The following is a 21,616-nucleotide window of genomic DNA, read 5'->3' on the forward strand; positions in this document are numbered from 1 at the left end:
AAAAAATTTTTTTTTACATTACTTAAATTTTTTAAAATTGTATAATATTATCAAATAAATCCTATATATTTTTCAATTATCTGCTCGCATATTATTCAAAATAAAAATATTATTCATTACAAAAATGCCATTTAATTTACTTCATGAATTGTAATTTGGAAAATTTATACAATGGATTAGAACTGATTATGATATTTAAAGAAAACATACAGATGGATAACTGATGATGTATTGAATTAAATATTTTTAATTTTTGGTAATGAATTATTCTTCATTTTAAGAAAAATAATTCATTCAAATTATTCATTTTTTATTTCATCAAATTATTTAACTTTTTTACCTCCATTTATATTTCATTATATCAATGTATTGAATGATTGTATAATATCAATGTATAATAATACTGTAAAATAATAATGTATGATATCAATGAATAATGATAATATATATATATATGTATTATAATTTTGATTTACTTTTGAAATGAGAGAAATTTTTGATAAAAAATTTTTTTTTCATATTAGGTGAATTTTTCGAAATTATATATAATCATTAAAAAAATCGTATATATTTTTTAATTATCTGCTCACATATTAATTGAAATAAAAATATTATTCATTAGGAAAATGCCATTTAATTTACTTTATGAATTGTAATTCGGAACATTTGTACAATGGATTAGAACTCATTAAAAAATTTAAAGAAAACATACAGATAGATGAATGATTATTTATCTGGTTTCATATTTTTAATTTTTGGAAATTAATTATTCTTCAATTTAGGAAAAATAATTTATTTGACTTAATCATTCTATATTTCATTAAATTATTTAACTTAATTACCTCCATTCATATTCTTTTATATTAATGTATAATATTGATGTCTAATATTAATGCATATATATATATATATATATATATATATATATATATATATATATATATATATATATATATATATATATATATATATATATATATATATATATATATATATATATATATATATATATATATATATATATATATTATAATTTTCACTTCAGTTCTAAGAATAGAGAAATTTATGAAAAAAATTTTTTCTTACATTAGTTAAATTTTTCAGAATTATATATAACTATTACAAAAATCCAATATATTTTTTAATCATCTGGTCACATAGTAATTGAGATAAAAATATTATTCATTAGAAAAATGCCTTTTAATTTACTTTATGAATTGTAAATTATGAACATTTATACAATGGATGAGAACTTATTGTGAAATTAAAGGAAAACATCCAGGCAGATAAATGATTATTTATTCAATTTCATATACCTAATTTTCAAAAATTAATTATTCCCCAATTTAATAAAAATAATTTGTCTACGTTAATCATTTTTCATTTCACTAAATTATTTAACTTAATTACCTCCATTTATATTCTTTAATATTAATGTATAATATTGAAGTATATATACATATATATATATTATAATTTTCAATTAGCCTTTAAAAAAAGAAATTTGAAAAAAAAAAAAATTTTTTTTACACTAGTTCAATTTTTTGGAATCATGTATGATTATTAAAAGAATCCTATATATCTTTTGATCATCTGGTCACATATTAATTAAAATGAAAATATTATTCATTAGAAAAATGCCATTCAATTTACTTTATAAATTGGAATTTGGAACATTTATACAATGGATTAGAACTTGTTATGAAATTTGAAAAAAACATACGGATAGATGAATGGATATTTATTTAATTTGATATTTTTGATTTTTAAAAATCAATTGATCTTTAATTTAAGAAGAATCATATATCCAAATTAATCATTTTTCATTTTATTCAATTATTTAACCTAATTACCTCCATTTATAATCTATTATATGAATGTATAATAATAATGCATAATAATAATGTATAATATCAATGTATAATATTGATGTATGTATATATATATATGTACATTGAAATTTTTAATTGACTTTTAAAAAAAGGGAGATTTGAAAAAAAAACATATTTTCAGAATAGTTAGATTTGTTAAAATTATATATAATTATTGAAAACATCATATATATTTTTCAATTATCTGCCAACATATTAATTAAAATGAAAATATGATTCATCAGAATAATGCCTTTTGATATACTTTATGAATTGTAAATTGAAACAATTATACAATGAATTAGAACCTATTATAAAATTCGGAGAAAACATACAGATAGATAAATGATTATTTATTTAATTTCATATTTTTGTTTTCAAGAATTAATCATTCTTCAATTTAAGAAAAATAATTCATTCAAATGAGTCATTTTTCATTTTATTAAATTATTCAACCTCATTACCTCCATTCATATTTGATTATATTAATGTTTAATATAAGTATACATGAATGTGTATATATATATATATATATATGTGTGTGTGTGCGTATAAATATATATATATATATATATATATGTATATATATGTATATATATATATATATATATATATATATATATATATATATATATACACATATATATATATATATATATACATATATATATATATACATATATATATATACGCACACACATATGTATATATATGTGTATGTATATATTTATATATATGTTATAATTTTTAATTTTCTTTTAAAAACAGAGAACCTTTCGACGAAAAATTTTTTTTACATTATTTAAATTTTTTAAAATTATACATAATTATTAGAAAAATCCTAAATATTTTTTAATTATCTGCTTACATATTAATTGAAATAAAAATATTATTTATTTGGAAAATGCCGTCCAATTTACCTTATGAATTGTAATCTGGAACATTTATAGAATGGATCAAAACTTATGAAATTTGAAGAAAACGTACTGATAGATGAATTATCATTCATCTAATTTCGTATTCTATTTTTAAAAATGAATTTTTCATTAATTCAAGAAAATTGATTTATTCAAATTATCACATATATATGTGTGTGTGTGTGTGTGTGTGTGTGTGTGTGTGTGTGTGTGTGTGTGTGTGTGTGTGTGTGTGTGTGTGTGTGTGTGTGTGTGTGTGTGTGTGTGTGTGTGTGTGTGTGTGTGTGTGTGTGAGCGTCTTCATATATATATACATGTATATATATATAATATAATTTCCAATTTTTTCTCAAAAAAAGAGAACTTTTGGAAAAAAAATTTTGCTTCACATTATTCAAATTTTTTAAATTTATATATAATTATCAGAAAAATCCCATATATCTTTCAATTTTGTGCTCACATATCAATTGAAATATGAATATTATTCATTAGAAGAATGCTATTCAATTTACTTTATGAATCGTAATTTGGAACATTTATACAATGCATTAAAACTTATTATGAAATTTGAAGAAAACATGAATGAATATATCTTTGTACCAAAATAATGAGAAAAGATTCATAGTATGATCGAAAAAAAAAAACATTGAATTTTTTTGTAAGTTCAATTTTGACCTCGAATAACGTTTGAAGGAGTGGGACTATCGAAAACTTTGTGAGGACTTTTCTTGTAGAGCGTCAAACTTCCTACAAAAATATGCTTTAGTCTGCTGATTCAATGAGCCATTGCAAAAATACGAGATTGAAAAATTTTAAAAAATTTATTCCTGTGTTATTTAAACGGGAAAAGGAATTCGCGATGCGCGACCTCTTAATAATAATATTAAGGGCTCTGCTTTTTACAGGCGTCTTTTCACACCTTCTCGGAAGTTTTTATGTGAGGATTTTGAAAAAAAAAAATTAGCCGTTTTTTTTTAATCAGCCTAATATACACATATACATATATGTATATATTTATATATATGTTACAATTTTTGATTTTCTTACAAAAAAAGAAAACTTTTTGACGGCAAATTCTTTTCACATTATTCAAATTTTTTGAAATTATATATAGTTATTAGAATAATCCTGAATGTTTTTTAATTATCTGCTCACGTATTAATTAAAATGAAAATATTATCCATTAGAAAAATGCCGTACAATTTACTCAATGAATTGTAATCTGGAACATTTTTGGAATGGATTAACACTTGTTATGAAATTTGAAGACAACATACTGATAGATAAATTATTATTTATTTGATTCCATGTTTTTAATTTTTGAAAATTCATTATTCTTCAATTTAAGAAAAACAATTTATTTGAATGAATCATTTTTTATTTCAGTACATTATTTACCTTAATTACCTTCATTTATATTCTATTATATTAATGAATAATATAAATACATATAAGTATGTATATATATATATATATATACATGTATGTGTGTGTGTATATATATATATGTATATTATAATTTTCAATTCACTTTTAAAAAAATGGAAATATGAAAAAAAAAAATTTTTTTCACATCATTTAAATTTTTAAAATTATGTGTAATTATTAGAAAAATCCTAAATATTCTTTCATTATCTGCTCACATATTAATTGAAATAAAAATATTATTTATCAGAAAAATGCCGTACAATTTACTTTACGAATTGTTATCTGGAACATTTATAAAATGGATTAGAACTTATTATGAAATTTAAAGACAACTATGTTAGATAAATTATTATTCATTTGATATCATATTTTTATTTTTCGAAATTAATTATTTTTTGATTAATAGAAAATAATTCATTTGAATGAATCATTTTTTATTTTATCACATTATTTACCTTAATTACTTTCATTTATATTCCATTATATTAATGTATGATGTAAATATATGAAAATATGTATATATGTATATATGCATGTGTGTATGTATATATATATATATGTCTATTATAATTTTCAATTTACTTTTAGAACAAGGGAAATTCGAAAAAAAAATTTTTTTTGCATTATTTAAATTTTTTAAAATTATATATAGTTATCAGAAAAATCCTAAATATTTTTTAATTATCTGTTCACATATCAATTGAAATAAAAATATTATTTATTAGGAAAATGCCGTACAATTTACTTTATGAATTGTAATCTGGAACGTTTTTAAAATGGATTGAAACTTATTATGAAATTTGAAAAGAACATACTGATAGATGAATTATTATTTACATAATTTCGTACTTTTATTTTTAAAAATCAATTATTCATTAATTCATGAAAATCAATTTATTCGCATGAATCATTTTTCATTTCATTGAATTATTTCACTAAATTACCTTCTTTCATATTCTATTATAATGATGTATAATACAAGTATACATAAACATATATATATATATATATATATATATATATATATATATATATATATATATATATATATATATATATATATATATGTATATATATATATATATGTATATGCGTGTGTGTGTATATATATATATATATGTATATTATAATTTTCAATTTACTTTCAAAAAAATGGAAATTTGAAAAAAAAATTTTTTTTTACATGATTTTAATTTTTTGAAATTATGTATAATTATTAGAAAAATCCTCAATATTTTTTAATTTTGCGCTCACATAACAATTGAAATATAAATATTTTTCATTAGAAAAATGCCATTTAATTTACTTTATGAATTGTAATTTGGAATATTTATACAACGGATTGAAACTTATTATGAAATTTGAAAAAAACATACAGATAGATGAATTATTATTTATTTAATTTGATATTTTCATTTCCAAGAATTAATTATTTTCCAATTTGAGAAAAATAATTCATTTAAATAAATCATTTTCCATTTTATTAAATTATTAAACCTTATTACCTCCATTCATATTTTATTATATTAGTGTTTATTATAAGTATACATAATCATATATATATATATATATATATATATATATATATATATATATAAATGTGTGTTTTCGTATATATATATACCGGGACAATCTCTTGAAACTATACATATAATGCGCATGCGCGAGTTTTATCGGCTGCTCGGGCAGGCTGGCCACTCCGAGTTTCAGCTGTCAAACTCGGTTTCTGGCGGCGGCGTAGTTCATACGAATTTTTGAGGTTAGAATCTCAAACGGTCGAGGTAGTGACTCGGAAAGTTGATGCTAATGCTCTTTGAAAATTGGCTTTATTCGACTAAAATGAGAAATCTATTTAAATGTTGGGTGCTTGGAAGAAACGCAGCAGGTAGGTGCGAACACTTTATTTAATCATTTTTATTATTTCGTACATTAGAAATAACAATGGAACTTTTATCTATCAACAGGTGATACGGCCAAAATAATTACATCTCTGATATTCACTGTTATCTGCCCATTCAATTTGTCAGACGTACAAAGATCATCGCCACTTTCAAGCAACTAAGCAACTCTCTCACTCTTTTGTGATTTCAGGCGGTAATATTGAATTGTATCACTTTCGAAAATGAGACATTAAACCGAGCGTTCAAGAAATTTAAATATCTCACTATCTGTAACGGAACTGTGAATCTTTTTTTTCTTGAAAATAGTTCAACAAAATTTACGAATAGTTGATAGCCAATGTATTTTTTCCGATTAACAAATTATTGCTACTACTATTTAAAATTTCCGAATGATTATCAGAATTTATTTCGCAAATTTTCAATGATGTTCGATTAAATAAATGAAGAGGACCTAATACTCAAATTGAAAATTCAAGTAATACTAGATTTATTAAAATGATTTCTGTATTTCATGTTAGTGCGGTTCGAAACAAAGAAAATCTAATCGAAAGCGTAGAACTGAGGAACGTAAATCACATCCTGTGACACAAGTTGAAAATCAAGTTTCTCAAAATGCGCCTCAATGTCACAATTAGCTTCAAGGACAATCATGTTTTAGAGTAATGTCAGAACATTATTACGAGGATCTTGACTTATCGGATTCAAGATTGTGTCCCTTGTTCCATCAAAATAAATGAATATCTAATTTTTAACCAAGTTTATGAAGATTTTTTTCCAAATAATGTAATCCGATACAATATCTTGTTCTTAGTCCTCCGAACATCACCTTCTAACAAGGATATTTGGAAAGAGTCCCGTTGTTGCAGAAACCATTATAAAATTCTTGGTTTTCAATTCGTGCTACTGAATAACTCTGTGTTTCAGGTTCCATTTTCAATCTCAAAATGGGATTTTTTTTGCTCCAGATAATGCTAACATGAAATTCAGAAATAATTGCGGTACATGGAGATTCAGGAGTTTTCAGTCTTAGCGTAGGACCCTATAAAGAGTGTAAAATTGAATTTGGTTTCAAGTTATCGTGCAACTTGCTAGCCAGATGACACTGTCAACTAAGATTAAATTTAAAGACATTTTCAACTGAACTTATTCAACAGTTCTAGATTTAGATTGATTCAGTTTGCCTAGCAAAATTCAACCCTACAATCTAATTGAGGACTTGAAAAACTATTTATCTGAATTCAATGCCAAAGAGGGCAAAAGTAAGCTTCAAAATAAGATACCAAATCAAATGGTATAAAGTTTGAAAAACAATGCTGGTCAATAATAATGCTTAAATTACAATGGTGCACAGAATGATTCCTCGGTAGAATGAATTGGCAGCAACGGTCAAGTAACAAACTTATCGCTATTGGCTCGATCAAAGTAAAATGATGGGATATTCAGCCATTATGATCTGTAGTATGTCCCGCTCTTCAATTTTGCCTCAACTGATGTTAAGAAGGTGGCGATGGCCTGATAAAATTCACTCTTGCACCTGATGTCTGACGAAACAACCAGGTTCAATGGTTCTGATGATTGCACCGCTCGAGAAACCAGGATCCTTGCCACCTAAACGTTTTGACCATCAGGTAAGGCATAATTTTCCTCGTGTTAATTAAAGTTTAAACTTCGAGCCTGCTGAAAAAAAACGAATTTAATCATTGAATCCATTTTAAAATATTGTCATTGTCAAAGATCACGTAATTGGAAATTTACTTACCTGCTTCGATGCCTGACAAATTTAGTCCCACTTTGACAATGAATTATTTCGTACCTGAAAATATTAGAAGCTATTATTATCAAACAGGATCTTTAGGTATTTTTGAATACAACTAATCTCCAATAAAATTCACAAAACATAAAACGTTAATGAGACGCATTGCCATTAGACATCACCTGGCTTAATCCTCGAAAATTACAATCACAAATTACTGATCGTCAGATATCGTTTGACGTATTGCTTTTGTGAATACCATTTATTGAATTTGTATTGAGGAGTTTTTTCATAGTCCATATTTTTTCGAAATCAACAAAATTTTCCGATTAGCAAATTGACAATATGATCGCGAATATCACGGTACGATCGCGAGGTTACTGAAATTCGTTCACCTGAACCGCTGAATACGAGGTGAATAAACATCGCCGATCACATCGCGAAACTATTTCCTTGTTTTCCTACGTGATGATGAAGAGGGACATCGATTTCTAGAATTGAAACTCAGAGACAGATCACCACGTGGTATTTAACCAGATAGTTCGTATCCTAATTCTGTGCATACCGGCGACACTGGGAGGGCGCGAAAACCACGATTCTGGTGATACCAGAATTTGATTGGATGAGGGCAACGATCGCGACTGGTATCAGCCAATACAATCATCTTTCTCCAGAGTTTCGTAACTTTCCCACCCGCGAATATAAAGAACCCCGCCCGCGTAAATTGACCACTTTGCAAAAAGATCGCGCAACTTCAACCACGTGTCTGGCAACTACCTCGATCTTTTTGTGAATTTTTTCATCGTGTTCATTAGATAAAAAAATGCCTAATTACAAGTTTTCTGTGCAGGAAAATGTGGAGTTAGTCAAACATCATTACCAGGGCCTGTCTTACCGGGAAAATCAGGCCCATTTCGCCGTCACACACCCGGATCTACCGACACCCTCGTTAGCGACCATCAGGAATCTGGTTCTAAAATTTGAAAAATCCGGTAGTGTCGACGAGAGGACCAGGAAAATCTCTCAACCAAACCGTCAGCTGAGCTGGGATACCAAGCTGGACATCTGCTTGACCGTCGAAGAGGATCTATTCAAGCCTATCAGCCGCATCGCCCAGGACTTGGAAATATCTAACGCGTCGGTCAGAAGAGTATTGCGTGAAGCTAAGTACAGATCGTACAAGTTTCAAGTCCATCAAGAACTCTTGGCTGGTGATAACGATAGTCGTCTTCGCTTCAGCCAAAAGTTGATGGAACGTCTGAACGCAGACGAGGGCTTGTTGAGTCGCATTTGCTTCTCAGATGAAATTACGGTGATACTTGTCGGAAAACCGAACAGGCAGAACACCAGAGCCTGGTGTCGGAACAACCCTCGTCTGTTCATTCAGGCGGGCACGCAGTACCCGTTGAAGCTCAACGTCTGGCTTGGCGCGATTGGCAATCGGCTAATTGGGCCATTTCTTATTGATGGAAACCTCAACGGCGAGAAGTATCTCTGGTTGCTGAGAGAGAGGATTGTACCGGCTCTTAGGCTGATTGAAGAAGAAATCGTGAGTGTATTTTATCATGTAGAGCTGGCGTTATTATTAGCAGAGTGCGTATGATTTTCAAATGAATAATTTTACGCTTACTACAAGTAACGTATCATTTTCTGTGTTTAGGGCGAACCTGTTTGGTTTCAGCAGGATGGAGCCCCACCGCACTTCACACGTGCTTACCTCGACCAACAATTCCCTGGACGCTGGATTGGCAGGGCAAGCCCGGAGGTCGAGTGGCCAGCCCGTTCACCTGATCTCGCTCCCTTGGACTACGGCTTGTGGGGCCATTTGAAAAATGTTCTGTATGCCTAAGGTAGGATTAAAGACCTTGCCGCACTGCAAGCTAGGATCTTGGACATCCTGCAGAACCTGTCTCCGGATATTATATCCAACACGACAAATGCCTTCTACGACCGGCTCGGTTACTACGCTGCAGCTGCTGAATTTGGCATTTCGAGCACTTTTTGAAAGGCAACCAATGGCCAGACGAGGGGTGATCAGAAGAGTGGAGATTGGTCTCCCAGTGTTTTCGGACGATTGTCTTGTAAGTTATTGTTTTGTTTCCTAATTTTTCATTATAAGCATGATTTACACTGTAATATTACCTGTTGTTCTTTTTCTCTTTTAATTTTTGGATATCTGGTGAACCCTCTTTGTAAACGGAATATTGATTGTTGTACAATGGAGCTGCAAAAACTTTGTCAACTAATCAATGATGTCGGCGAGGGTTTTAGTGAGTATTGCGTCGGGTACGTTTTCTGTTAATTGCTACTCTTTGTCCTCCTAAGCTTCGTGTTTAAGATGAATAATTTCTTTATTCCTTGTTACTCATTACTTTTATTTATTTCATGTTCATCGGCACTAATGACTGACTTCTGGAGCACTGCACCGTAACGAATCTACTCTGGAAATACCTTCTACTGGGTCTCAACCATTCATTTATTTTTAATTTTATGTAAATAAAGAATCTGTTCACAATAAACATTGTTTTTACCTACCTACCTCTGTTTGTCCAGATTCCCACTTGTTAATGACATCTGACGTTGAATTTCAGATTTCTTCTTTCAATAAATAACACCCAATTTCTGTATCATTTGATATTTGCTTTTCCGTTAAAATCTTTATTGCGTCGGTTGAATATCTTCCGAAATCAACCACGGTATTGCTAAACGATACTATTCTTTTCAGACAATTCACGCTACGTAAAAGTAAACAGCAGCATAACCTCAATCCACGGCTTTACGCGCGAGAGAATTACAGCTTTTGTTTCATTTTGTGTACGTTGGCGGCTTGCTCAGCAGAAGAAAACATCACCGCCGCGCGATTTCACCGACCAATGAGATTAAATTATTTGGCGCATGCGCGTTATATGTATAGTTTCAAGAGATTGTCCCGGTATATATATATGTATACATGTGTATATTTATATATGTGTTATAATTTTTAATTTCCTTTCAAAAAAAGAGCAGTTTTAGAGAAAAAATTTTTTTCAAGTTATTTGAATTTTTTTAAATTATATATAATTATTAGAGTAATCCTATATATTTTTCTATTTTGTGCTCACATATGAATTGAAACATGAATATTATTAATTAGAAAAATGCCATCCAATTTACTTTATGAATTGTAATTTGAAACGTTTATACAATGTATTAAAACTTATTATGAAATTTGAAGAAAACATACGGATGGATGAATAATTATTCATTTAATTTCATATTTTTATTTTGAAAAATTAATTATTCATTATTTCAAGAAAAATAATTTATTTACATGAATCATTTTTTATTTTATGAAATTATTTAACTAAATTACCTCCTTTCATACTCTATTATATTAATGTATAATACAAGTATACATGAATATATATATATATATATATATATATATATATATATTTGTGTGTACGTGTATATAAATATATATATATATATATATATATATATATATATATATATATATATATATATACGTATACACATATACATATATGTATATATTAATATACATGTTATAATTTTTAATTTTCTTTTAAAAAAAGAGAACTTTTTGACGAAAAATTTTTTCACATTATTTAAATTTTTCAAAATTATATATAATTATTATAAAAATCCTAAATATTTCCTAATTATCTGCTCACATATCAATTAAAATATGAATGTTATTCATTAGAAAAATGCCATTTGGTTTACTTTAAGAATTGTAATCTGGAACATTTGAAAAATGAATTAAAACTTGTTATGAAATTTAAAGACATCATACTGATAGATGAATTATCATTCATTTGATTTCATATTTTTAATTTTTGAAAATTAATTATTCTTTAATTCGAGAAAAATAATTCATTCAAATAAATCATTTTTTATTATATTAAATTATTTAACCTAATCACCTCCATTCATATTTTATTATATTAATGTTGAATATAAGTATAAATAAATGAATATATATATATATATTTGTGTGTGCGTATATATAAATATATATATATATATATATGTATACACATATACATATATGTATATATTGATATACATGTTATAATTTTTAATTTTCTTTCAAAAAAAGAGAACTTTTTGACGAAAAATTTTTTTAAAATTATTCAAATTTTTTAAAATTATATATAATTATTATAAAAATCCTAAATATTTTCTAATTATCTGCTCACATATCAATTGAAATAAAAATATTATTTATTAGGAAAATGCCGTACAATTTACTTTATGAATTGTAATCTGGAACGTTTTTAAAATGGATTGAAACTTATTATGAAATTTGAAAAGAACATACTGATAGATGAATTATTATTTGTATAATTTCATATTTTTATTTTTGGAAATTATTCATTCATTGATTCAAAAAAAATAACTCATTCAAATGAATCATTCTTTATTTCATTTAATTATTTAACTAAATTACCTCCTTTTATATTCTATTATATCAATGTATAATACAAGTATACATAAATATATATGTACGTGTGTGTGCGTATATATATACTTCTCGCAAAAATTAAGGGAACAACAAAATTTTCGCAATTTTTTGGTGATTTTCAACAGGCTGTATTTCAGTGAAAAATGGTCGTGCAAGAAATAAAAAAACAAAGCTTTTGAAGCTTGAAGACCCTAGTTTTTGAATTTTTTGGTTAAAAATTTTTCGAAGCACTATTAGCCATGCAATCCTTGGATAAAGCATGAAGAAAAAATTTTCAAAATTTTTTACATTTTTTTTTTCGCTCTACGGGCATGGAAAAATTTTTCCGAGCTAAACCAATGCATAGGTCGCATAGCCTGTTTATTCAACTTCAAGATGCTTTTTTTTAAACCTCGATACGACCATTTGTCTTCGAGATATCGGATTTTGAATGCCAAAGGATCCTTTTTCACTCAACTGCCGATATCTCTGGAACTACTGGTCGCACAGCGAGCCGAAGGGCAGTTTCTTTTTCTGCAGAAAATTTCTCAATTTTTTCAAAATTTCAATCAATCGGTCCAGGAAAACCGCTGAACCGATCGATCTACCGATTTAGGGGGACCTTTGGGGTACATTAGGCTGTAAAATTTTCTTCTAACCTAAGCTTTCCCCCCAATATTGACGAAGATACAGTCAATTATCCAAAAAAAAGCGAAATAGCATTTTTTTGCTCTTTTTTCACGTTAACGCTACAGGTGGAAAAAAATTTTTTTTGACATCAACCATGACAGATTTTTGTAGGAAATTTTCTTCAGAAAAAGAAACTGCCCTTCGGCTTGCTGTGCGACCAGTAGTTCCAGAGATATCGGCAGTTGAGTGAAAAAGGATCCTTTGGCATTCAAAATTCGATATCTCGAAGACAAATGGTCGTATCGAGGTTTAAAAAAAAGCAACTTGAAGCTGAATAAACAGGCTATGCGACCTTTGCATTGATTTCGCTCGGAAAAATTTTTCCATGCCCGTAGAGCGAAAAAAAAAATGTAAAAAATTTTGAAAATTTTTTCTTCGTGCTTTATCCAAGGATTGCATGGCTAATAGTGCTTCAAAAAATTTTTAACCAAAAAATTCAAAAACTAGAGTCTTCAAGCTTCAAAAGCTTTGTTTTTTTATTTCTTGCACGACCATTTTTCACTGAAATACAGCCTGTTGAAAATCACCAAAAAATTGCGAAAATTTTGTTGTTCCCTTAATTTTTGCGAGAAGTGTATATATGTACATTTTACAATTTTCTTTTGAAGAAAGAGAACTTTTTGAGAAAAAAATTTTTTTTCACAGTATTCAAATTTTTTAAAATTATATATAACTATCAGAAAAATCCCATATATTTTTTAATTTTGTGCTCACATATCAATTAAAATGAAAATATTATTTATTAGGCAAATGCCATTTAATTTACTTCATGAATTGTAATTTGGAACATTCATACAATGGATCAAAACTTACTATGAAATTTGAAGAAAACATACAGATAGATGAATTATTATTTATTTGATCTAATATTTTTATTTTCAAGAATAAATTATTCTTCAATTCAAGAAAAATAATTCATTTAAATGAATCAATTTTTATTTTATTAAATTATTCAACCTTATTACCTCCATTCATATTTTATTATATTAGTGATTAATATAAGTATACATAAATATATATATATATAAATATATGTTTTCGTATATATATATATACGCACACACATATATATATGTATATATATATATATATATATATACATGTGTATATTTATGTATATGTTATAATTTTTAATTTTCTTTCAAAAAAAGAACATTTTCAAAAAAAAATTTTTTTTACGTTATTTAAATTTTCAAAAATTATATATAATTATTAGAGAAATCCTATATATTCTCCTATTTTGTGCTCACATAAAAATTAAAATATAAATATTATTAATCAGAAAAATGCCATTCAGTTTACTTTATGAATTGTAATTTGGAACATTTATACAATGTATTAAAACTCATTATGAAATTTGTGTAAAACATACGGATGGATGAATTATTTTTCATTTAATTTAATATTTTTATTTTTGGAAATTAATTTTTCATTAATTCAAGAAAAATAATTCATTCACATAAATCATTTTTTATTTTATTAAATTATTTAACTAAATTACCTCGTTTTATATTCTATCATATTGTTATATATACAATATAATTTCCAATTTTCTTTTAAAAAAAAAGAACTTTTTGAGAAAAAAATTTTTTTTTCGCATTATTCAAATTTTTTGAAATTATATATAATTATCAGAATAATCCCATATATTTTTTGATTTTGTGCTCACATATCAATTAAAATATGAATATTATTCATTAGAAGAATGCCATTTAATTTACTTTATGAATTGTGATTCGGAACATTCATACAATGGATCAAAACTTATTATTAAATTTGAAGAAAACATACAGATGGATGAATTATTATTTATTTGATTTCATATTCTTATTTTCAAGAATTAATCATTCTTCAATTCAAGAAAAATAATTTATTCAAATAAATCATTTCTTATCTTATTAAATTATTCAACCTAATAACCTCCATTCATATTTTATTATATTAATGTTTAATACAAGTATACACAAATATATATATATATATATGTATATATATATATCATTGTGTGCGTATATATACACATATATATATATATATATATATATATAATATATATCTCTCTATCTAATAAAAAAGTTTCAAACAAATGAACGTAGAAAAAGATTATAATAACAATAGTAAAAAAAGATTATAATAACAATAGTATACACATGAAGTTGGCGGTGGGGTGAGATACCGAAAACAAAACAAAAAGCATCTAGCAAACCCTTTGACAGCTGTCATCGGCTGTTTATGACAGTCTTTGACAAATATCTTTATAGGTATCTGTTAATGACGCGCAAAAAATGAACATGCAAACGAAAATTATAACGATGATTCCCGACAGGAATTGTCTTTTTCGCGCGTTGGCGTATCGTGTATACGGCACTCAAGATCGACACGCAGAGGTGAGACTGAGTATCGTTTCAAATATAGTGGATAATTGGTCTACATTTGCGGGTTTTATTACAGGTAATGAGTCAAACGGTGCTGTGATTAGGTGACCTGGTGATTACAAATCACATATGAATAAAAATGCAATATATGCAGCTGCGGAAATTTTTAAGATATGTTAAATCGAGTATCGCGAAGAACAAATTCATCCACACCGGATCGGATCACAAAATGGAACACAATTCTCGCTACTCTTCACCGGTGACGGAGAGAGTGGACACTTTGATGTCTTGCAGAACCAAAATAAAATTCAGATAGTGAGTAATAAGTATGAAAAGTAACAATCAAATAATAGTAAATCTAAATATATCACCGAACAGTCAAAAGGACAGCCAGGATTTACGATGACAATGGAGAAAGGAGGAGTTTCAAGCAGCAGACAAGGCGATGAAGATGGTGGATGGTCGGAAGTATCTTAAAAGAAAGACGAAAATAAAATTGTAAGTGCGAAGAACCAAATAAGCCATAGAATAATATCCACCAAATATTCGTATAACCAGGAAAGAGGACGACCAGGATCGATGTTGACCACAAGAGAAAGAGGTGTTTTGCGGAATGAACATCAACGCAAATATAGAGAAAAAAATAATACAAAGAAGGTGATTTTGGAGAATAACCGGCAGAGCGGCAGTAAAAATAATTCAATGAAGGGTGTCGAAGAATTAGAAGAATCGATTGCGATGATTGATTCGGAAAATAAATCGAGAGGACGACCAACCAATGTGATGTACATAGAAGAGCGAAAAATTAGACGACGGGAACAGCAGCGAAAATATAGGGAAGCGAACAAAAAATATCATACTGGCTTTTCAAACAACGAACAGAAAGGAGGAGTTTCAACCAGCAGACAAGGCGATGAAGATGGTGGATGGTCGGAAGTATCACAAAGGAAACAGGAAAATAAAATTTTAAGTGCGAAGAACCAAATAAGCCAGAGAATAATAATAAACAAATATTCCTATAACCAGGCAAGAGGACGACCATGATAGATGTTGACCACAAGAAAAAGAGGTGTTTTACGGAGTGAACAGCAACATAAATACAGAGAAAAAAAAAATATAAAGAAGGTGATTTTGGAGAATAACGGGCAGAACGGTAGCAAAAATAATTCAGCAAGTCAAGGAGATAGACAGATATCAATAGAGAAGGAACACCAATTTTCAACCAACGAATGGAAGCTTAGATTGATGAAAAAAAGAAAAGTAAGCACAGAAGGAATTGAAGTGGACAGCAAGTGCAGGACTTGTCATTAAATCAACATGAAGGAATTCGCCTGTCCACTAGACAATGCGTAAGGAAATAGTGAGGCGCGCAGCGCCGAGTGCCCGAGGCGCGTAGCACCGAGATGAGGTTGGCGCGCGAAGCGCGCAGGGGCGAAGCCCCTAGTAATGAATAATAAATTTTCTTGGGAACTTGGACAGAATTGATCAGATTCAATTTATCAAAATTTGCAACGTTTCGTTGGTTTTATTTATTTTCCAACTTCATCAGGCAAGCTGTAACAGATGTACATAAACTTTAAAATTAAGTTGCATAAAACAATAGACATGATACATGTAAGTTACAAATTCAGAAATAATAAACTAAACAAAATTACAAAATATTTACATTTGAGGTTAAATCATCGTTAAAATCCTCTGGTCCATAACGTCAAGTCAAAAATATGTTTAAATAAGACTAGACAGATATATACATTTTTTTTTTTTTTTAATAAAATTATAAATTCATTGTGCCAATAAATCAATTTAAATAAAATAAAATGGACAAATATAATGATGGACAAATACACATGTCAAACGTAGTGACTCTTAAATCACAGACTGTACTACTCTCACACAGTGTGATAGTACGTGTGGAGGTCGCATTATCTGTATTGTCAACATGACTCTGTTGTCCATGACTAGTACTGTTCGTATTGTGCGCGAAAGTTCAACCTCTAAGTAAAATAAAAATAATTACTATGACTTCACTAAATCCTTAACATCATTTATCAGGTCACTGTAAATTGTACTGAGATTTTGCGTGTCGGATCTAAAATTGACACAATTAATCGCCTTAATAAAAATCATTTCACTTAGGTTTCTCTTCATGTAATTTTTCTCCAGATCTAAAATCTCCACATCCTCGAACTGAAAGTTATGACCATCTTCAACAAAGTGATGTTCCGCTAATGCTGTTTTGTTGTTTTTTATGGACTTCTCAGGTCTGCAGTCAAGTTTGTGTTGTCTCACTCTGGCTTTTAATTTTTGCCTGGTCTGTCCAACGTACCATTTCCCACACGAGCACGGAATCCTGTATACCAGGCCAGATCTATCTTCTTTCTCCACTTTGTCTTTTAGCCGGGAAAATAGATCCTTAACCTTGAATACATTATAGAATACCAACTTGCAGTTGGTGTGCCTGAATAAAGATCCCAGTCTTGGTGACAAGCCTTTTATGTAGGGAAATCTGCTAAACGACCAATTCCTGTTGACATTGTTGCTCCTGATGTTGTTTCTAATCCTCTCGGACACAATTTTCTCACACTTGCTGATGACCTTGTTTGGATAATTGTTAGATGACAGTAATCTTCTAACCATGCGAATACTTTCCTTGGTCTTGTTCACATGACTCAAGCGCATGGCTCTTTATTATTTCTGTTTATTATTTCTGAATTTGTAACTTACATGTATCATGTCTATTGTTTTATGCAACTTAATTTTGAAGTTTATGTACATCTGTTACAGCTTGCCTGATGAAGTTGGAAAATAAATAAAACCAACGAAACGTTGCAAATTTTGATAAATTGAATCTGATCAATTCTGTCCAAGTTCCCAAGAAAATTTATTATTCATTACATTTAACATGGATGAGAACCAAGATTTGAATATATATATATATATAATATATATATAAATTAAAATATATATATAAACATATATATATATATACTGGGTGTCCCATTTTAATCTTACATCTAAATTATCTCGAAAATTATTGCTCTGATCAAATTTTGTTTGAAACAAAAGTTTCAGAGTTCGAAGGGGAACGCTTAAAAAAAATTTTGTTGAAGGTCCCAAATCTACAATAGCGACGCTACGATGGCTGACATGGTTTTTTTTAAGGAAAACCTAACTTTTTTTTACGACAAAGCAATGCATTGCATTGAAACTAACAACTTTTGTGTGTGTTGTAACATAAAATTTTTTTTGAAGAAAACATACAGATAGATGAATTATCATTGATATGATTTCATATTTTTATTTTTAATAATTGATTATTCATTAATTCAAGAAAAATAATTTATTCAAATGAATTATTTTTCATTTTATTAAATTATTCAACCTAATTACCTTCTTTCATATTCTATTATATGAATGTATAATATAAGTATACGAGAATATATATATATATATATATATATACACATATATATATATATATGAGTGTGCGTATATATACATATACATATATATATACGTATATAATATGATTTCCAATTTCCTTTTAAAAAAAGAGAACTTTTTAAAACAAATTTTTTTCACATCATTCAAATTTTTGGAAATTATATATACTCATCAGAAAAATCCTAAATATTTTTTAATTATCTGCTGACATATTAATTAAAATAAAAATATCATTTATTAGAAAAATGCCGTCCAATTTACCTTATAAATCGTAATCTGGAACATTTGAAAAATAAATTGAAACTTATTATGAAATTTGAAGAAAACATACAGATAGATGAATTATTATTTATATAATTTCGTATTTTTATTTTCAAAAATTAATTCTTCATTAATTCAAGAAAATTAACTTATACAAATGAATCATTTTTTATTTTATTAAATTATTCGACTAAATTACCTCCTTTCATATTCTATTATATTAATGTATAATACAAGTATACATAAATAGATATATATATATGTGTGTGTGTGTGTGTGCGTATATATATATACCCGGACAATCTCTTGGAACTATACATATAACGCGCATGCGCCAAATAATTTAATCTCATTGTTCGGTGAAATCGCGCCGCGGTGATGTTTTCATCTGCTGAGCAAGGCGCCAACGCACACAAAATGAAACAAAAGCTGTGATTCTCTCGCGCGTAAAGCCGTGGATTGAGGTTATGCTGCTGTTTATTTTTACGTAGCGTGAATTGTCTAAGAAGAATAGTATCGTTCAGCAATACCGTGGTTGATTTCGGAAGATATTTAACCGACGCAATAAAGAATTTAACGAAAAAGCAAATATCAAATGATACAGAAATTGGGTGTTATTTATTGAAAGAAGAAATCTGACATTCAACGTGGAATGTCATTAACAAGTGGGAATCTGGACAAACAGAGGTAGGTAAGTAAAAACAAAGTTTATTGTGAACAGATTCTTTATTAACATAAAATTAGAAATAAATGAATGGTTGAGACCCAGTAGAGGGTATTTCCAGAGTAGATTCGTTACGGTGCAGTGCTCCAGAAGTCAGTAATTAGTGCCGATGAACATGAAATAAATAAAAGAGATGAGTTACAAGGAATAAAGAAATTATTCATCTTAAACACGAAGCTTAGAAGGACAAAGAGTAGCAATTAACAGAAAACGTACCCGACGCAATACTCACAAAAAACCTCGCCGACATCATTGATTAGTTGACAAAGTTTTTGCAGCTCCATTGTACAACAATCAATGTTCCGTTGACAAAGAGGGTTCACCAGATATCCAAGAATGAAAAGAGACAAAGAAAAACAAAAATAACATTGATCAACGAAAAAGAACAACAGTTAATATTACAGTGTAAATCATGCTATTAATGAAAAATTAGGAAACAAAACAATAACTTACAAGACAACCGTCCGATGACACTGGGAGACCAATCTCCACTCTTCTGATCACCCCTCTTCTTGCCATTGGTGGCCTTTCAAAAAGTGCTGCCGTTTCTTTTGCCTTCAAAAATACCGAAAGATCCTGTTTGATAATAATAGCTTCCAATATTTTCAGGTACGAAATGATTCATTGTCAAAGCGGGACTAAATTTGTCAGGCATGGAAGCATGTAAGTAAATTTCCAATTACGTGATCTTTGACAATAACAATATTTTAACATGGATTCAATGATAAAATTGGTTTTTTTTTAGCAGGCTCGAATTTTGAACTTTGATTAACACGAGGAAAATTATGCCTCACCTGATGGTCAAAACGTTTAGGTGGCAAGGATCCTGGTTTCTCGAGCGGTGCAATCATTAGAACCATCAAACCTGGTTGTTTCGTCAGACATGAGGTGCCAGGGTGAATTTTATCAGGTCATCGCCACCTTCTTAACATCAGTTGAGGCAAAATTGAAGAGCGGGATATACTACAGATTATGATGGCTAAATATCCCATCATTTTACTTTGATCGAGCCAATAGCAATAAGTTTGTTACTTAACCGTTGCTGCCAATTCATTCTACCGAGGAATCATTCTGTGCACCATTGTAATGTAAGCATAATTATTGACCAGCATTGTTTTTCAAACTTTATACCATTTGATTTGGTATCTTATTTTGAAGCTCACTTTTACTCTCTTTGGCATTGAATTCAGATAAATAGTTTTTCAAGTCCTCAATTAGATTGTAGGGTTGAATTTTGCTGGGCATACTGAATCAATCTAAATCTAGAACTGTTAAATAAGTTCAGTCAAAAATGTCTTCAAATTGATTCTTAGTTGACAGTGTCATCTGGCTAGCTAGTTGCACGATAACTTAAAACCAAATTTAATTTTACACTCTTTATAGGGTCCTACGCTAAGACTGAAAGCTTGTGAATCTCCATGTACCGCAATTATTTCTGCATTTCATGTTAGCATTATCTGGAGCAAAAAAAAACCCATTTTGAGATTGAAAATGGAACCTGAAACACAGAGTTATTCAATAGCACGAATTGGAAACCAAGAATATTATAATGGTTTCTGCAACAAAGGGACTCTTTACAAATATCCTTGTTAGAAGGTGATGTTCGGAGTACTATAAACAAGATATTGTATCGGATTACATTATTTGGAAAAAAATCTCCATAAACTTTGTTAAAAATTAGATATTCGTTTATTTTGATGGAACAAGGGACACAATCTTTACGTTACTTTGAAATTGACATTACTCTAAAACATGAATGTCCTTGAAGCTAATTGTGACATTGAGGCGCATTTTGAGAAACT

The sequence above is a fragment of the Neodiprion lecontei genome, chromosome 6 (assembly GCF_021901455.1).
Source record: "Neodiprion lecontei isolate iyNeoLeco1 chromosome 6, iyNeoLeco1.1, whole genome shotgun sequence".
NCBI lineage: Eukaryota > Metazoa > Arthropoda > Insecta > Hymenoptera > Diprionidae > Neodiprion > Neodiprion lecontei.